Source organism: Cryptomeria japonica, chromosome 3 (assembly GCF_030272615.1).
Source record: "Cryptomeria japonica chromosome 3, Sugi_1.0, whole genome shotgun sequence".
NCBI lineage: Eukaryota > Viridiplantae > Streptophyta > Pinopsida > Cupressales > Cupressaceae > Cryptomeria > Cryptomeria japonica.
The window spans coordinates 994,380,814-994,400,837 of NC_081407.1; positions in this window are offsets into that span (position 1 = coordinate 994,380,814).

A 20,024-nucleotide genomic window follows, 5' to 3' on the forward strand; every position below is an offset into this window, starting at 1 on the left:
AGGAAAAACTTTACACCCAAAGAGATTCAAAGATTGCATTAAAATACAACTAGAGTTTTATAACAATACAACTTCTCTCTCAAAATTTTGGTAGCACCTTGTTACTTAACCAACCTACAAAATAAATTATGAAATTACTAACTAATTTCACTAATTATAGATGAGCTAAATGTGAGAATGTCATTGTGCTATCTCAAAACAAGAGGCAATAAAACCACCTACACAAAAATATATGCCCACCTTCTTATATACAAAATGTAAACATAGTAAAAACTAGTAAAAATGATCACATGATCTTCACATAGGTGCCAAACCCACAACCAATCAAATTTGGTCAATACCAAGTGCTTCGTTACTCTTTGATGGATCCAATGGCTAACTTGCACATCATGCAACTGAGATACACTAACATGCACAAACATGCAAGTCTAATTGTATGCCACTCCTAGAGTGGATGCCTAAAAAGAATATTGTATCAATATGCTTTGTAACCACCACTGATGACTAAATCCACCTCTATGAATGCAATTACAATTTGTTATATCTCAAGAGAAGGTTATATTCTTTAAAAATGAAAAGATAGCGATTCTATAAAAAAATAATTTAAATGCATTTAATATGATTATAATTTAGCTTGCATCAACAGATGTTAAATTAAAGGATTAAGATAAATCTATCTTATTTCTTTTCTTTTTACCCAAATCTAGGGAAAATCTAATTGTTGCCATTACTAGTGGTAATGCAAAGACAAAGATGGACAACCTCAAAGAGAAAGGGTATGTTGCGCCTCACACTCACACCCTATTTTGTCACTTGATGAAACTGAGACCCTTTTCTTTTTTTTTGCTTCCCTTGGGAGTTTTGCCTCCTAGTATTCTCCCCCCTGCCCCCTCAACTTTTGCCCTTTTTTTGTGTTGTCTATTTTCCTTTTGCAGTTTGGGGATTGGCATTCCTAAGTTTGGGATTTGAATTAAGGATATGTCTAACCCCCTGAGCCCCCTTGTTTTGTGTAGCCTCCTTCGTAGGTCAAGCTTTGATGATGTAATTCTTTTATTATATCTCTATTTTTTCTATCTTATTTCTCCTCATTCTCTATTACATGTACATTTATCTTGTCCTTATATCTCCTTATTGCATCTTCTATCATAAATGCAATTCTCTTATTATATATTTATTCTTTCTATCCTATTTCTCTTCATTCTCTATTACATATATCTTTTCCTATACAAATATCTAGCTCATGGTATGTGGCCCATCTGTTCTACTCCTAGTCTAGATGACGCCTTTTTAGTATGCAACTCTACAAGCTCTTTGTGGTGAAGTATGTTAAATTATTTTGGGATTATGTCTACACTTGATCATTTTTTGTTAACACTAAATACAAAAAATGTAATGTAGATTTGTGCATAGTGTTGATGAAAGGAAGTTTGCAACCACATAATGACAACTTCCACATAACCCAATTGAAAAATCAACAAAATAAACACTTAGAATCCATATGAAAAGAGTAGAAAACATACCCATCAAAGATGACACAAGATATACCATGGGAAAACCCTCATGAGGGAAAAAACCAGCCTCCAAAAGCATCTATCTATGTATTATCAACTATGCACCGTTACAAATACAACCATGAAAACTTTCAAAACCTGAACCATCAACAAGCACTCCATGTGAACAAGCATGTAACCACACATCCCATGACATGCTTCCAACCTCTGCAAATGCTAAACCTGGCTTACCCAAACAACTATCCTTGTGGTTTCTTTTATAGACACAAGCTCCCACAAAACCACTGAGTGGTATTATATCAAAACCATGTGATACAAAACCATGTGCTAATACCATGGGCTAACTACCCCATTGACCCCACATCTAATATTGGGTACTTTATTAATTTATATTCCTCGATATTAAATAATTAAAATATAATAAATCCCAATGTTACAATACAACTCATCAAGTGGCTCTGAGAATATTCCAAGAGAATCTCTACACTTAACATGTCCATGTGCAACTCACATAATAAATAAAACTTTACAATTATAAACATTATTATGAAAGGTGTATAACACCTAATTTCCCAATAGTTGATACTAATACTTTGATCTAGCATAACCAAATTAAGAATTGATTCATTATTGGTGCAAAATTGCTAAAGTTGTGATGTGGAGTATTTAATTGAGGATCGCTAAAAATAACTTCATTGAGTTATGATGTTGTGATATGGTTATTTTCTAACCTTACATGAGTCTCATATAGTTGAATTGGAAGATCAACCATCATAATGAAGTTGTATTAGCTTCATTCCCTTCTTGTCTAAGGTAGAGTTGATGTTGTTGATGTGAGAACACACATTAATTACCTAATATAAGTATAAAATTGTAAAGTTAATTCTTTTGTAAAAATAGACCTAGGGGAATAGTTGAATATTCTTGCACATATTATAATAACATTGTATTTTGTGCATATTGCCTATTGAAGTTTAAATTTGTGCTGTTTGGACAAGTGTACGTGTTACTTCTAATGTTGATATATAAGAAGAGAGCAAAGTCACTCTATTGCTAGTTGTATTGTGGATTGTTGTAAAATGTATTGTATAGTCATTAATAGAAGATATGTAAGTGCAACCAAAGTAGAATTGGCCTAGCAGTATTGTTGACCCAAGTAATGGTCTAGACCTTCTAGTCATCATTGATGTGCACATAATCAAGGGAGGAAGAATTAAAACCTTCTTCCCTACATTTACATGTATCTATAGGAGTGAGCATAAGGAAACATTTGGCAGTGTAGATAGATTAACGTAGCTCTTTTAGGTAATATATGTTTGTGTTTTTGGATTTAGTAAAGCCACCATGAACAAAATCTTATTTTGCTATCTCATGGTGTAGAGGATGGGAGTACCAAAATGGCTTGATCTTGAATAGACATGTCTAATCACATGTGGCATGAGATAAAATCTTTACACTTGAATAACATTGATCCGATTTATATCTATGGTCAAAGGAAAATTTTACATGTAGGCAAAGTTATAGCTAATCTAGTGAAATTAGATTTACTTGTAGTAGAAAACTTGAGTTGCTTGTGTAGTATTATATAATACCAAGATTAAATAAAAGTAAGAACATGAAAATTGCACGCAAAATATTATCCTTTACTCATTGGTGTTACATGTGTATATAATATTATATAGAAGCTCTAATAGAAAACAAAGTCTCGTGAATCACTTGATAATATGCTTAAAAAATTAAAAAAAATTGAAAAATATAGAAATTCAAATTTATTATTAAAACTAAACATCATTACTAAATAATGAGCAAGCTACTTATGATTGCCTTAAATTCCTTTAATCTATTTAGTTGTCTAATATGCAAGATATCAACCACAAACATTGGTAAACTACTAAATTTGGAGCCACTAAGAATTTAGTAAGATTCCTTTGATAGCATGTATAAAGACATTTGCTTTGACCTAAATAAAATGAATTGGGTGGATGAGTCATCAATTTTAATTATCAAACATACAAGATGTCAATCACATACATTCACAAACTTTTCCTCTAATACATATATAAAAAACACCAATAAGAATTGACTTTAGAATATGTGATAAAGACATTTGCTTTGACCTAAATAAAGGCAATTGAGTGGATGAGCCATCAACTTTAATGACTCAAACACCTTACCAAACAAATTCTTTTTTAAGGATTTGATTGGAGCATTTAAAATATAATACAATTAAAAAACATTATCCCCACTTAGAAAAATGTGAAGAATCCCACTCAAATGCTGAGTGACGGAAGAATAGACTGGACGGGATTATTGGCATTAATATTCTTTATTCTCTAGAAACCTCACAAGGACAAACATTTCCTTTTTCTTGACAAAATATTTATGATTTATTCTTACAATGGTAGAAAAAAAAAAAGACAACTTAATTTGTTTGGAACACGTAATGATTTTGACAAATGTTGTGACCAATATTATAGAGGAAAATACAACACACGTGATATGACATAGAGAACAAATGTATAAGATGATAGTGAATGTTCACCAAATTTTGATGTGAACATATATGTGCATATATGGTTGTGGTATTATATTATCGTTATGATTTTTTTTATTTTTTTAAAAGTTGGCGAGCATATTTTTCAAAAGAATAGACGGTGTCTATGCAAACATTTGTTATCCATTTTTGTATCTTTATATTATGAAAATATTTGATTTCAAATTAGATGTCTTGTTGATAAGCATTTACAAATTTTCATATATTTTGAGTTATTAACCTATTTGCACTAATATTTTGAAGTTTGTACATTTGCTAACATCAATTCACCTTTCAATCACATTCTATGGAGAGAAACCTATTGATGGGTTTTTTAACTCTTAGCAACTGTAGATAAAACACTCAGTACCTTATCTCTCTTGAAAGGAAATTAGACTTTGAAATTTAGAATATAACAACCCCAAGGTTACTTTTAGTCACGCCTTGATCATGCAAAGACTTAACTTAGTGTTGGATGTGATTTGTTGGTATTGAAAAGAGGGTGATAGGTAATATGTTGGAACTAGACATTGATTTTAGAAGGATTTTGGATGAAATATGAAAATCCCTTGAATAAATCTGAAAGGATCTTTAGTATCTAATTTGGCAATGATTCGATAATTTTCTAAACTAAAACTTGGGTTTAAGAGAAATTTCAAAAGATTGGATTAGAAAGAGAAAGATTTAGATTTCTAAGGGCACTTCCAAGAGCACTTTGATACTAAAAATAGACAAATTCTCTATTAAATCAATTCTTGTTTCACTATAAGATTCATAACTTATGCAAGAACGATGCAATCTTCAAAAAAGATTTTTAGATCACAATTTTTTTTATCAAACTACGCAAATCTAGTGCAAATACAACAACACATTCATGATTGAACTTAAAACAAGGAGAGGGATCACATTCATGAAAGACTTATAATCATTGAACCACTCATGAGCTAAACCCAAAATTCATCACATACTGCAGCATCTCAACATTATAATAATTGAACAATACTTAAAATTGGAAGGAGGAACCATGCAAATACTTCTAAACCACAATAAAATACTAAAACTTATAATTATAGTTGCATTAATTTCAAAATGTCTATTAAAATAATTCCTAATCCAACTCTCTCGATGAGAGAATGTTGCCTTCAAAGGAAGGAACGACAAAACCTAAAGCAAAGTCAAGGGTGGAGGATCCTTAACACCGAATATATGAATTTTAAGAGCATATTCCAGTTAGGGTGCACCTAAACTAAAATCAAATTTCAACAACTTATGTTACAACCATTTCATAATCAAACAAAATAGCAGGGTGTTAGAAAAATAAAGCATTTATCATTGAGTTGGCATCTATTTGGAAGAATTTGCATTCTTTGCATAGCTAGAAGGATGCCTAATGCCACCCAAGAGGGGAACATACATTACCTCATTTCAAAATTTAAATTATCACAATAACAAATCATTGCTCAAGATGAAAAAATTCCTTTAGCCTTTTCCCTACAAGAATACTGAGTGAAGGAATCCATAATTAGAGAAATATCTTTATACTTCAAGCATGGAACGACCATAATTCAATATTTGCAATCATTATATTCCTTAATCGTGTCATTTTTAAACCTTTTTCCAATTTTCCTTTATATGATGAAAACCTCTTATTGCCATAAGAAAAGTAGCCACATCACTCAAATCATTCTTGATTAATGCATAATCAGTTTGCTTGCCATATAAAAAGGTTTTCCACTACTTCTTTACTGAACTAATATTAATTTCACTATCTTTATCAATAGAAGCCCCAACCAAAATATCTATAAAATAAGTACACGATTTTAATATGTCATCCACTTGGATTATCAGTTTTTGAATCATTTCCCTCACTTTATCCATTTTCCCTTTTATGTAATTCATAACATTCTTCCAAAGATAGGGATCTTTTAAATCTTGTCCTTAGTCAAAATAACTTCCTTCTCAAGGACATCTAGAGACAATATTGTCAAGATCATAGTTGAAAGAAAATTAAAATAGTATTTATTACTATTATCACAATACTCTATCAAAAGCTTTCTCTGAAGTTGAACAACTTCATTCATCATCTAATTTCTCTATTCAAAAATATTGTCAGTCGAGGATTTAGTAGTTTCATCCAAAGCATTCATTTTATCTAATTTACCCAAAGCTTTTAGAGTTCCTTAACTTGAGCTTTTAGTTGTGCTTTATTTGCTTCATCCTTATCTATCTTCTTCATTATGTTGTCCACAAAAGCAACCTGGAAATCTTGAGGGGTCAAATCCCTATTATCTTTGTCTACTAGAGTGTTGCAACATGTAGACTTATGGAATCAAGGGCATCTTTGGCCATGTCGATGCAAGCATTAGCCTTTTTGTTTTCCTTTGTCTTTTCTCTTCAACTCAAGAAACTTTGTAAATCAAGAGAAGGTATTTCGATGATTGGTTGTTTAGGTTATAGGTGTTCTTTCAACCAATCAAGAGAAATTGATTCTTCAACAACTAGCCTTGTTGAAGAAATTAATAAAATCTACTGAAAACTTAATCCGTATGTTTCATTTTTATCTTGACCTTGATCGTTTGCAGATTATTTTTTTGCTTCTTGATCTTAAGAAACCCTGATATCTTCTTATGTATCTTTCTATGTGGTGATCTATTGTTGTTGTTCCTTGAGTACATCATCTTCTTGTTTATCCATATCTTGTTCCTCCTCACCATGTTCTCTAGATGTCTCATTACATATGGGAGGAGAGGTGTGCAAGCTATTAACTTCCTACTCTTTTGAGTCTCTAAATACTCTTTCAATCTCACTAAGTTTTGGGAACTTGTATGTTATCATGGGATATAGCAACTTCAAATATGTCAGCGACTTTACTAGAAAACTCTTCATTGACCAATAGAAATATAGTTATAGGGGGAACTATAGGATCTTGAGATAATTGATGAAAAAAATATTGTGAAAAAAAATAAACTAGAATAATAAAAAAATGTAGTAGGAAAAACAGTTGACATGATTGTTGATTTAGTAAGAGTTGGAGCACTAACTATAGGTAAAGGTTGTGAAGGGACAATAGAAGGAAATAGAGAAGGTGAAGTGGTTGAGGAAGGATCAATATTAATAGGAGAGGTGGAAAATATCCAACTATAGTGGGAGAAATAGAAATGAGAGGTAGAGAAGGGATTGAAGAAGTGTGTGGGAGAGTGCCAAAATTGTAGAGGATGGTTTCTCTTCAATTTTACATGTACATATTTATCTTTCTTAGCCATTTTGGTCATATGTCCGGTTTCACCTTTGGAAGGCTCAATTTCCCTCTTATAAGTTGATATCCTAGCTTTGGGCCTCCTTTCAGCTTCTTCATTATTCTTACATTTACTTTTTATTTTTCTTTTATTTTTGTGAGTGTCTACTACAATAGATTCTTATTCTTCATCTTATTTTAGAGAATATCCCTCTTTTGATGATTTTGAATCCTCCTCAACGAGTTCAAATGTAGGTTCAATAATTTTTTCCATGAGCTCAACAATTTTATATTCCACCCACTTTTTAGTGTATCTTATCATCAGTTTCATAATTTCATCCAAACTAATTGTTGTTTCCTCATACTAGGTTGGAGGTTAAATAGGTTTATAAACAACCCCTTGATATTCTATATGTTGTACTAAATCCTCATCATCTATGAGTTGGTCTAGGGCCAACACCTTTCAAAAATTTCTAGCAAATTCCAAAGGCAACCTAGAATATGACATTTTTCTCACATCTCTATCATTTCAACAATTTTTCCAACAATCTTCCAAATGCATTTGATGCTTGGATTGCCTTCCAATTTTGCTTCTAATTTTTTTATAAAGATCAAATTTCTTTCTGAAATCATGAAGCTTCAATCCAAACTCTTGCAACTCCACTTTTGAACCTTCAACTAATGGGAAAAAGGGACAACAAAACATTTATTTCTCAAGATAAATTGGATAAGAATCGAGCTCTATAAATATTTGAAAGGATTTTGTGGGTTGTACGTACTTATCATGTCACTTCCAATAGCACCAGACTTATTTGTAGGATATTTTGAAAATCTAAAAGAACATCTTCAAAAACTCTTTATTCTCATATAAGTAATTTTGGGAATTACATAAACCAATATCCAAATATTTAAATCAACTTGATAGAGGAATCTAACATCCTTTCATTCAAATCATATTGCTAATAGGGGTAATACCTATCCAAATTTCTCTTTGTAGTGTGAACAAGAAATATTATCTAACTAGTTATTATTTAGGTCATATGCATATATGTTCACATGTTAAGTTTTCTTGGGAAGTTAGGAATATTTCTAGAAGGTACTATTTTTCATGTGATCTTATCATTAGTTGTCTCATGTCATGGGATTAAGGAATATGTCATGATCTTGTCTAATACTACCTCTAAACCTTACCTGTATAAGAAAGGCCCCATATGTTCGTTAAGTATCAGTTGTATCAATATAATAACTTTTTATTCACTATTGCAAATCCATTCTCTTGCATTTTCCTCTCTTATAGAAGCAAGTTTTGGTTGTAGGTGGCCCTAAGAGCTTGATTCCTTGAGTGAATCTAATATGGGATCAATTTTTTAGATCTATGGATCTCTTCTTAGATTTGAGAGTAATATTGTGCATGCGATGTTGCTAGCTTGAAAATCTTGGTAGATCTTAAAAGTTTGAAAATGTTCTTTTTTTACATTATATAATGACTCAATGACCTAGAGAATCATAAAATAAAGATACTAGGTTTTGGGGGAATCATCTTTGTAAATCTTTATTACAGGTTTTTTCAGTGCATGCTAGTGCTAATCTAAGCTCACCATTAAGTTTAGAGTGTCTAATTTTTTTTCCCTTTGTTTCATCCAAATCAAACATATGAGGTCAAATCTATGAAGGTTTGAAATTGGGAGGTGGTTGTCAGATCTCGAAGGTAGTTGTAATTCTAGAGAATTTTGGGTCAAAACAAACCTTGTCGTTATATCCAAAGGGCCCAAAAACCAAGGTTATGATCAATTGTCAAATCATAAAACATGGAGACATTTTCCTAGACCCCTAGAAGAATTGTCAACCTCTTATCATTAATACAATTTGTATAGTCATATAGAATTTGTATCATATGGATCTATATTGTATGGTTCCTATTATACTATTTGCAATGGAGCATCATGGGTAATTGACAGTTTTTGGAATATGTGCTAAGAATATTCTCTTACAAAACTCTATGGCATGCCTTCATTTGTACTACACCGACAATCATCACATTGATGTTGGGATGAGGTGTTGTACACCTTGCTTAATATTTATAATCTTTATTTTATTATTGTGTGTGGTGCACCGAGGGGGACCTAGAAGTACGTGCATCATTTGGAGTTAACATTATTGTGGCTTTATGTGTTATGTGTAACATTGGGATATATCCTGAATGTAAGTTGTAAATTATAAATTTATTTAATATTAGAGGAAGTTATTAAATAAAGTACCCAATATTAAATGTGGGGTCGATTGTTTTGTGAACTCATGGTTTTGATTCACATGGTTTTATCTTACCACTTAGTTGTATTTGTGTGTGCTTATGTCTATATAAGCAAGCACATGTTTAGTGGTTAAGGTTAGTTGGGTGAGTGGGTTGTCATAACTTATTGAGTCTTTCTAAGGAGTGCATATGTGAAACATGGCATGGGATGTGTGGATTCATGCTTGGACACATGGAGGATGCATGGTATAGGCTTGATATTTTATAAGTATTCATTGTAAGTATGTAAGTGTTTTTTATTGCTTTATTGTTGAATAATAAGATGGAGTATGGATACTTTTGGAGGTTGGGTTTTTCTCTCTTGAGGGTATTCCTAGGAAATAGATTAAAATATACCAAGTATTGATGCATTATTTCTTAAAAATTGATATCAAAGCTTTCATGGTTGAATTTTGAAGTATAACCCTAGCTTGAGTGGATTAGGCGCAAAGTTGAATCCATGGCTATGCATGAAAGATTTGGGACATTGTACAAGGTATGAAACACATTTGCAAATTGTTTTATTGCAAATCTAAGGGTTCTAGGTTTGTTGTCATAATGGGTTGGTTGCAGATTTGGGACTTAAGAAATGTTGGGTCCAAAGGGTTTCTTAGATATGCTTTCAAATGAGGATTTTATAGGAGAAGTGTTGCAAATGACTCCCTAGGACAAAATGGACCTCACTATTAGATCCAAGATGGCCAAGAAACAAAAAATTACATGAAATTTGTCATATTTCTAAAAAGTTGAAAAAGAAAGAAAGAAAAATTTGCCCCCAACCCTAGCCTATGGCTCTACAGTTAGACTATTAAGCATTCATAGAAAAAATTATTATTCAATGTGTTAAAAAATTCCTACAGAAATAAACATAAAACAATGTGATTAAGAGCTAGGGGAAATTTTTGAAAATTAAAAAAAATAAATTTAGTGTGGAGTACACTGCCACCCTGTACCACCACCAATCTGCAAACTTGTTGATTTGACAGGTCAAATGGTGTAGTACCGTCGACGTTGTCAAAGGGCAAGAAAACTTGGGCAATTCTTGGCCTATGGGTCCCACTTTGTTGGCCCTTGGTCCAATGGCCTATAAAATAGCCATTAAATTTTTTATCATGTCATTTATTATTTTAACCACCATAAATTAACAAGTGGTACTACCTATTGACGTGTATTTTGTACACAACCAAACATAGAATAAAATACCTGAATGGTACCTTATCCTCTCTTGATTAAAGCCTCTGAATGCTGAAGATATCGCGAAAAGGATCAATCAGGGTGACTTCAAGGTTCTTCGTTGTAGGATCTCTATGTGTGGATAAGCACCAATGGTCGTTGTAAATGCTGTTTCTTCAAGGGGTCTTACGCGCTTTTGAGAAAGTTGGTCCGTGTTACTCTCGTTTGATTGCAGGAACATGATTTTCCTAATACTAACAGATTCTCAAAAATAGCAAAAGATAAGGGTTTTAAGAGATGAATGCTAATCTAATCCTAAGAATGACTCAATGTAAGCTGGACTTGGTAAGATTCTACCAATTTCAGTATTGCCAAGGAATTACAACTCTACTGGAATTGATGCGATCTTCTAAGGTGATTAGTGATTTTCAAATCATCAAGGATTATAGACACTATCATAAAGATACATATCAATATTTTGAAAATGATTGAATGTTTAAGCAATCTCAATATCTCCAGTTGACCACACAAGGTGTCCTTACAATCAGTAAGAAGCTAGTGGTTTGGAACGTGAATCTCACCAAAGATCAAGCACAACACTTAGCCCTTCAAACTTAAATACTACTTCGACTGAGAATGATTCAAGAAGATAAACAATCATGAAGATAGTCACAAGTATTGCAATAAAACACCATAACTTCAATATTTTATTGATCTCAAAGCCAGATAGACAACAATTGTTCAAAATTCTTTCTTCACTACTCAATCTAGCTACACAATAACTTTCTTCTTCTAAGCTCTAACTATTATCTATCATCTAATGAAAATGAGTGAGGGTATATATAGCATCCTCAAATACAATGAATGGCCCAGATCGAAAGAAGATCAATGCCTAATATTTTGACACCTAAACCCTAATTAGGGTTTGTTACAAAAAGGTCCCCATTTAGATGAACATTATTAAATGCATAGCCAAATATTCAATTGGCACAAATATCGAGGAAACATAGACCAATAGGAAATAAGCTGTCACATCATCCTATAACAACTTTTCATCTAGAATTGTGTTCCCTTTCCTATGCTCCTTTTTAGCATATCCAACAAATCTGGACACAATTCCCTCAATCTTAGCAATGGGAATCTCAGTAAGATTCTTCATTCGTTCTTCCAAGTGAATGACCTGATCAAAAGCAGTGAGAAGAGCTGTCTCCCATCCAGGTTCAAGTTCTTTGATCTTCTCAATCAGGAACATGGTAGTGAACATCAGGTCTCGTTGCTCATCTCTGATGATGTTCTCCTCTTTACAAAAGATGACCTTGACTCTCTCCTCCAACTCTTGGATGTCCACATTTGTCTCAATCTCAATCCGCCTGCCAAGAATGGTACACAACACCTTGACCACCTTATCTTGAATTGGATGGATGATACCTTCAACTTGACTGCATTTGGTGTTGATGTCTTCAAAAAGGACCTCTTTCATCTGGAGCATAGTTGACCACTGTAGGAGGTTATGATTTCCTCCATCCATTATCTTTTCTTGTGCAAGGATCCGTCTTGGTGTTTGTCTTATTACTTGCAGGACAAGAATGATAACATCTCAGTGTGAGTGAAAGTGGCTACAATTATCATTAGATTATGGACAATCTCAAGGACCTGGATAGCTCGGTGAATTGTCTTCATCATTCTTGTTGCAAATTCAACGGCTACCGTGTGGGATTTATCAATCCAAGAGCTCATAAGCTGAACCAAGCTCTTGACCCTTTCTGCTTCGCCAACTGATTCAAGAGGAAATGCTTGTAAAGGAGATACTGTTGGATCCTGACGTCTCAAGGGCTGATTGAGATGACTAAAATAGCCTCTCCTAGCACTAACTTCTTTCTCAAGCTTCCTATTCTTTTCCATTTCTTCTTTAAGTTTGTCTTTAAGTGCTTCAAATGAATCGGTTGCCTCTTCCACCACTTGTTCGGTGGTAAGTGGACCAAGCTCGAATGTCTCTAAGTCATACTCATCTGCAAGAATCTCATCCTCATACTTGTCCACCACTGGTGTAGCAATTTGCAATTTCCTCGATCTCGTTTCATCCCTTATTACCTTGGACATCTTTGTGGCCTTCTTCTTTTCCATTACCTCTTGAGAATTTCCTATGAGGCTTTCTAAATCAAATACATCTTCTTCCTCTTCAACCACAATCACTCTTGTCAGTCTCTCTTTTAACCAATCTGGAATGGCAGATCTTGTCTCTCTTACTTGTATCTCTTTAGGCAGTGGTTCATCTTCTCGGAGAGGAGATGTCACTTCATCATCATTCTTCTCTTCATGTAGCTCATCAACTTGGGGAGATTGACCTGATGACTGTTGAGGTGTCTGTCCCTTTTTTGGCTTGTCATTTTGTACCATAGATTCCATAGATTCATCAACTTCAGGTACCATCTTCCCTTGACCTTCCCCTTGGCTTGCCCTCTTTTCATGTCGAGAAGATGTGCTTGATGGGTGATCACGATTGGCCTCTTGCTTCCTCTTGGAAGATTCCCTTTTCTCAGGTCTTTCTTTCCTCTTTGCACCTCTAGGATGGGAAGTGTTCTCACTCACACTTGCTTCTCTTTCTTCTGGTCTTGCTTCCAAAGTAAAAGTCATTGACACATTCTGCTCTCTCAATTTCTGATGTTGTACATCCACCCATCTACGAGTACATGATAAAACAAGAGCCATCAAAACTCTCAAATCTAAAACCTTAGGCTCATTCCAATCTATCTTCACTGCTTTGTCTTCTTTGTCATAAGACGACTGGAGATGTCTACCATTATCCTGAGCTTGATCAGCTACTCTATAAACTTTACATTTCCTAATGAGATCTAAGGGTAGCTTGGAATGCATCTTTCTTTTAACCTCTAAATCACTTGGGAGATTCATCCAAAAGTCCTCCACCTGAAACTCATGTTTGTACTTCTTACCGATTGTCTCCTCCATATAACTGTGAGGGTCAAAATTCTCCCGCAAAGCAAAGGATGTGAATGAATATAAAGATAATTCCTTCTCTGCATCTTCTGAGGCTTGAGTGTTAGGACATACTTCAAGTGAATTCCCTAGTATGATGGGCACGGGAATCCCATTTCCATGCTTATGTCTGGATACCTTTGCATAAGCTGCCAATTGTCTAGTCACCTGAAGCAGTACTATCCTGTCTGTCAGATACCTCAGCAACATGTAGGGAGGTGATGGACACCCATGAACTCTGATGTATGTAAACTTTTGAAACTGAATGAACCATGCACCATACTTCTTCACAAGCTCTTGTGCATCCAAAGATAGTCAATTATGAATCCCACCTTGCAATATCCTACTGATGTTCATCGTGAAGGTATCATTGACTAACTTGTAGTCACTTCTAGGCAGATGATGCAAATGAACATAAGAGTCACAAACTCTCACTTCTTCGGGTCCTCTTCCGATCACTCCTCTGTGAGGTAGCCCTGCATACTCGAAGCTCCTGATTAAGGCATATATAACATATGAGCTCATGTGGAATGATTTGGTAGGTCTTAGCCTTCTTAACTGCACGTCCAGACTATTGCTAATAATTCTGGCCCAATGAAGCATTCCTTTTCCTTGGACTATCACTTGAATGAAGAAGAACATCCACTTTTCGAAGTAGAAGGCTTGAGGAGCCCCTGTAACTCGATTGAGAAAAGTTATCAAATCTGTGTATTCCTCCTGGAAGTCAATCCTATGCGGTGTATTGGGAATCTTGTTTAGGCAAGGCCGACTTTTGAGCAACCAATTCTTATTGATGAGATTCAGACAAGTATCGGGATCATCTTCATAGATTGACCTGGCTCCTTCTAAGCTTTTGTAAATCATATCTTTATGCTCTGGAAGATGAAGAGCTTCACTTATAGCTTCCTCTGAAAGGTAAGCTAAGGTGTTCCCTTCCTTGGATATGATTGACCTTGATTGTGAGTCATAGTGGCGAGCACACTCGATCATCAGCTCATGACATTTGACTACTGGAGGGAATCCTGCCGCCTTGATGATGCCACTTTCAATTATCTTCTTCGCAACAAGTGATGGCTTGCCAATGTAGGGGACCTCTCGAAACTTCTTCCCATTGAAGTTTCCCAAGTTGGTGTCTCCGATATTACTCCATATGGACACGATCCTGGTCTCCAATTCGTCATTCTTTTGATCTTCCTTGATGAGAGCTGGGCGACTAGTAGATGCTCCTACCTTTGGAGTTGCCATCTTGATACCTACACAACATTTCAAAATTAGTCCTGGGCATTAAAGGGTAGAAAATAAGACTTAAAAGGAAGATTTAAGATATTAATGAGGAAACTTCATGATAAATCTAGAGTTATCATTTCCTAATTAACTAATCAACACTTAGACTTTTCTAAAAAAAGTGTCCAAAAATCAAGTCTTGAACAAGGATGTTAAGATAATTTCGCCATACCTCCTCTTGAATATTCAAAAAATGATGAAAGAAAACTAGACTTTGAGGGACAAGGCCTAGATTATAGTCCTCTCTTGGATGGATTGCGCCTCCTCTAGCTTCAAAAAGAATAAATTCCACCCTCCTTAGCCTTCAACACTTAGTAGAAATTCACTCCAAACAAGCTATATTTCGCTCCTCCAATTTGCTCTTCAATTTCGCACTTAGAAGGAATGATTGAATGATTTGAAATGCAAAGCAACACTCCTCCATTATATAGAGCGCTCACCCTACTCCCTTCAAGGCTGACTTGGCAAAAAAGGGGTAAAAAAATAAATAAAATCTCCAAAAAGGGTGGCCGACTTGCAAAATAAAGGCACAATAATGCCTTGAGCGCTCATTAATAAATTTTAATTTAACAATGATTTTAGATGCCTCCAAAGTAAAATTTTGATTTTTTTTCAAGGCTTAAAATTAATTTATTAAATGCAAAATGCTTTTAAATTAATGCGAATTTAAATTTAATTTCCCACATGTCTCAAATTTAACAATTTTGGCGATTTAGTGCAAACTGGAGAATATCAATTTCTTGATCAAGGTCTTAATGAAGCTTGTAAATGATTTCGCCCTGGACCCTCTCCAAGGGCCAGGAGCGATTTTCCAAATTTTAGCCTTGAATATTTCATATCTTGACTCTAAAATCTCCTGGAGGGTAAATTCATATCCGTTAAGGTCTTGCATTTCAAATTTTGGTATTTTGCATGAGGAATTTAGGTGGAAATATGGATTTCGCCCTAGACCCTCTCCAAGGGTCAGGAGCGATTTTTTCATTTTAGGTTGTAATCCACCCTAGCTTTGATTATTGAACTCTCAACGCCATTTCCAAGATCCATTTCCTTGCGCCACCAAGTTACTTCACCAAAAATCTTGAAGGAAATAATGCTTTTAGAGGAATTTCGCCCTGGACCCTCAGCAAGGGTCAGGAGCGATTTTCCTAATTTGGCTCAAAATTGGCATTTTTTAAAGTTCAAAATCTCTTCAAGACATCTCAAATAGGTCTTCTCACTGAATTCCAGTTTTAGCTCTATCCAACTTAGGAGAAAAAGTGTGTTTTTGGTGTTTTTCGCCTTGGACCCTCAGCAAGGGTTAGGAGCGATTTTTGCAAATTAGGCTCAATCCATCGTCATTTTTCGTTGAAACTTTTATTCATCACTAGGTAATGTCTTTCCTTATCCACTCCATCCAAATTTGTCTTGTTTCTGCAAGGTAAAATGAGAGGTTTTCAAATTTTCGCCTTAGACCCTCTCCAAGGGTCAAGAGCGATTTTTCTTCTCTTGGCCTAGAATCATCAAGTTTGGAAGCAAACCACTATTCATCATGATCTCAAAGGGCATCTTTACCTTAGTGCATCCTTGCCTTAGCAAAATCTTCAAAGAAATAGGTAGGTTTCATGATTTTCGCCCTAGACCCTCTCCAAGGGTCAGGAGCAACTTTTGAATTTTAAGCGTATCCCTTCATTCCTTTGACTTCAAATCACCTCTAAGGCATAACACATCACGTCCTTCTCCTATCCAAGCAAGATTTTGTCTTAATTCAACAAAAAAAGGAGAGAACCTTGGAAATTCGCTTTGGACCCTCTCCAAGGGTCAGGAGCGATTTTGACAATTGCCTTCAAAATTTCCACTTTCAACAATCCTTCTTCACTTCAAGGCAATTCAAACATCATTGCAAACTCATGCCTAGGCTCAGCTTCGTTCAAACTTGGAGAAAAAGGTCCAATGTTAGGTTTTTCGCCCTGGGCCCTCAGCAAGGGTCTGGAGCGATTTTCCCTACTTGGCTTGATTGCTTCTTTGTTGGCCATCCAAATTATCTTCAATGGGTAAAACATACCTCCTTACATCCATTCCAATCATAAAAATCATTTTGACTTGCAAGAAAAATGTGTTTTTGAGAATTTCGGCCTGGGCCTTCAGAGAGGGCCAGGAGCGAACTTTGCAATTGTGACCAAAATGCTTCACCTTTTCATCTTAAAACCTCTTTGCTAAGGAAGATGTCATCTTGTATTGTGCTACGAATAGGTTTTCATGCCCAAAAAAAGGTCAAAAAATGTGTTTATAAAGAATTTCGCTCTGGACCCTCAGCAAGGGTCAGGAGCGAAATTACCTTTCCTGGGCAAAACTCCTTCATCTCTTCATCTTCAAACAAGTTTGGAGGCTTCACCATTCTCATTTCACCATTCATCATACCTTTGATATCTCAATTTGACCAAACAAGGCCAGAAATGACTCTAATGGAAAATTTCGCCCTGGACCCTCAGCAAGTGTCAGGAGCGATTTTGAGGTTTTAGGACAACTCCTTCATCATTTCAAGATAAAACTCTTTCAGGCGGGTGGAGGGAGTCATTCATTTTCCAATCATGTTCAAAACTTGGTCTTTTTTCATTGCAAAATGAGGAAAATCAAAATTTCGCCCTGGGCCCTTAGAGAGGGTCAGGAGCGAAATCCTCATTTTAGGCTAAACTGTTCAAAATTTAAGTCTCAAACCACTTCACAAGGCAGAGTCGGGTCATTTTCAAGGCCAGGAACTAGTTAGCAAATCCATCAAAAAACAAGAAATTGTGTTTAGGATGAAGTTTGCCCTGGACCCTCAGCAAGGGTCAGGAGCGAATTTTATATTTCAGGCATCATCTTGCTCTCCAAAAATTGATCAAAACCTCTCCAGGCAAGAACACACAAAATATTCTTGGAACATGTCAACACTTAGTCAAAATTGTGAAGGAAATCCAATCTACAAAGAATTTTGTCCTGGACCCTCAGCAAGGGTCAGGAGCGAATTTGACATTATCAGGCTCTTGATCTATTTCTTTACCTATTTAACTTAGCCCACTAGACTCACTTTCCTCACCGACCATGCTCAACCGACTCTGACTTGGAAACAAACTAGACCTTACCCTAAAAACCCTTCTTTTAATCAAGACCTAACCTGAGACCTATTTGACTCCACTGACCTAACCAATTTGGCTCTCCTGAAAGGTTTACCTCATTCCATCGATCTCAATTCCTCAGGGAGATATCTAACAATTTTCCAAAATTTGACTGGACTTAGCTTGAATGATGCCAAAAAAGAACCCCTAAGGTTTAGCCCTAGCCCAGACAGACAACTCACTCACTCAAAACCCTAAAAGCAGAGAGAAGAACAAGCAGAGAGAAAGCAAAACAAACGCAAAAAGAGGGGGTCCCCATTCTAATGGGGCGATGTGTGAAATGGTCAGAACACTACCCAAGAGCACCACCGATGTGATACTGTCATCGACAGACCGTCAATGGCTTCGCCCAAAGGCCACCCTAACACCACCCATATAGGCATATTGGGCATTTTTCTCAAGGATGCATAACTTTCACCTAGGTTGTCATATTTTCAACCTATTATGCTCATTCGAAAGATGGTTTCCAAAACTATGCAATGGTATAGGTTTCATTCCCTAATTTTACCGATTTGATGTAATGCTCCAAATTCAAGTCCAAGTGAACAAAGTGGCCCTGGAGGTTGTTCACCTTCAAGAGTTGCTCAAGGTTCATTAAGGTAATTAATTCCCCATGCACTGTGGCCAAGGTGCCCCTGGATAGTTCTACCTCTCATGGCCATTCTCCACCTCGCATTCGCAAGCATGGTTAGAGTTTATTGTCTCAGCATTCTCGGTCACCTTATCAAGGGTAAATTAAGCATAAATAATTCAATCAGATTATCAAAGTGAATCACCAACTCTAAACTAATTAAATTACTCCTAAATGATAATAGAAATGATATCAAATCAATTGAATACACAAGAAATAACATGAAACTCCCTCAATTAATCTGAAAATGCTTCCATTGCTCTTCTCCAATTCGTGTGGTAGGTGGCTCTCAAGTATTGCACTGGGGTTCTTGCATATGATTGACACAAATATTTTGAAGACTATGATTCTCTGATTCTAGTTTGATTTGGGAAAATGATGTTGTATTTATAGTTTTTCAACACAGATGGGGAGGGATTTTGAACTCAAGTCCTGATTGGGAGTGAACTGAAATTGATTGATCGGTGAACTCATCTTGATTGATTTGTTAACTCAGATTGATTAACTTGTTAACTCATTTGATTGAGTAGTCAACTAGATTGATTGTCTAGATGACTCAATTGATTAGTCAATTGACTGAATTGATTGAATAGAAGACTAAATTGATTGGAGAGATAAGTGCATTGATTGATCAGTCAGAAAAGGTGATTTGGAGTGAAAAGGGGTGATTGAGGAGTTAACTGAGTTAACTAATTAGTCAACCGATTTGATTGACCAGTTATGATTTCAACATGTGTTGCAAGATTTTGAAATTGAATTTGATTTTCATTTTCAATTTGGATTTGAATTTGGACTTTCGAATGCTGAAATGCACATGAAATTACTGAAATTCATTGAAATTCAGATTTGGTGAAATGTTAATTTGATGATTCGGAATTAGACGAAATTAACTGAAATTTGAATTTAGGGAATGGGAGGAATACATTAATTAAATAATTTAAATAATTTAAATAAAATTATTTAAACATTAGAAATGTGATTAAATTCAATAATAAAGATTATTTAATTAAGGAATAAGTCGTAATTAATTAAAAAATAATATTTAATTAATATTTGAGAAAGGGTTAATTGATTAATTAATTAATAGATATAAATTGGATAATTAGTAAGAAAAATGAATAATGATGATTAGGTCAGTTGAGAAGAATTAATTAGCTTAATTAAATAATTAATAAATTATTTAACTAATAGGACGAATAATTAGTGCATTATCAATGAGACATTTTTAAGTGTCTACAT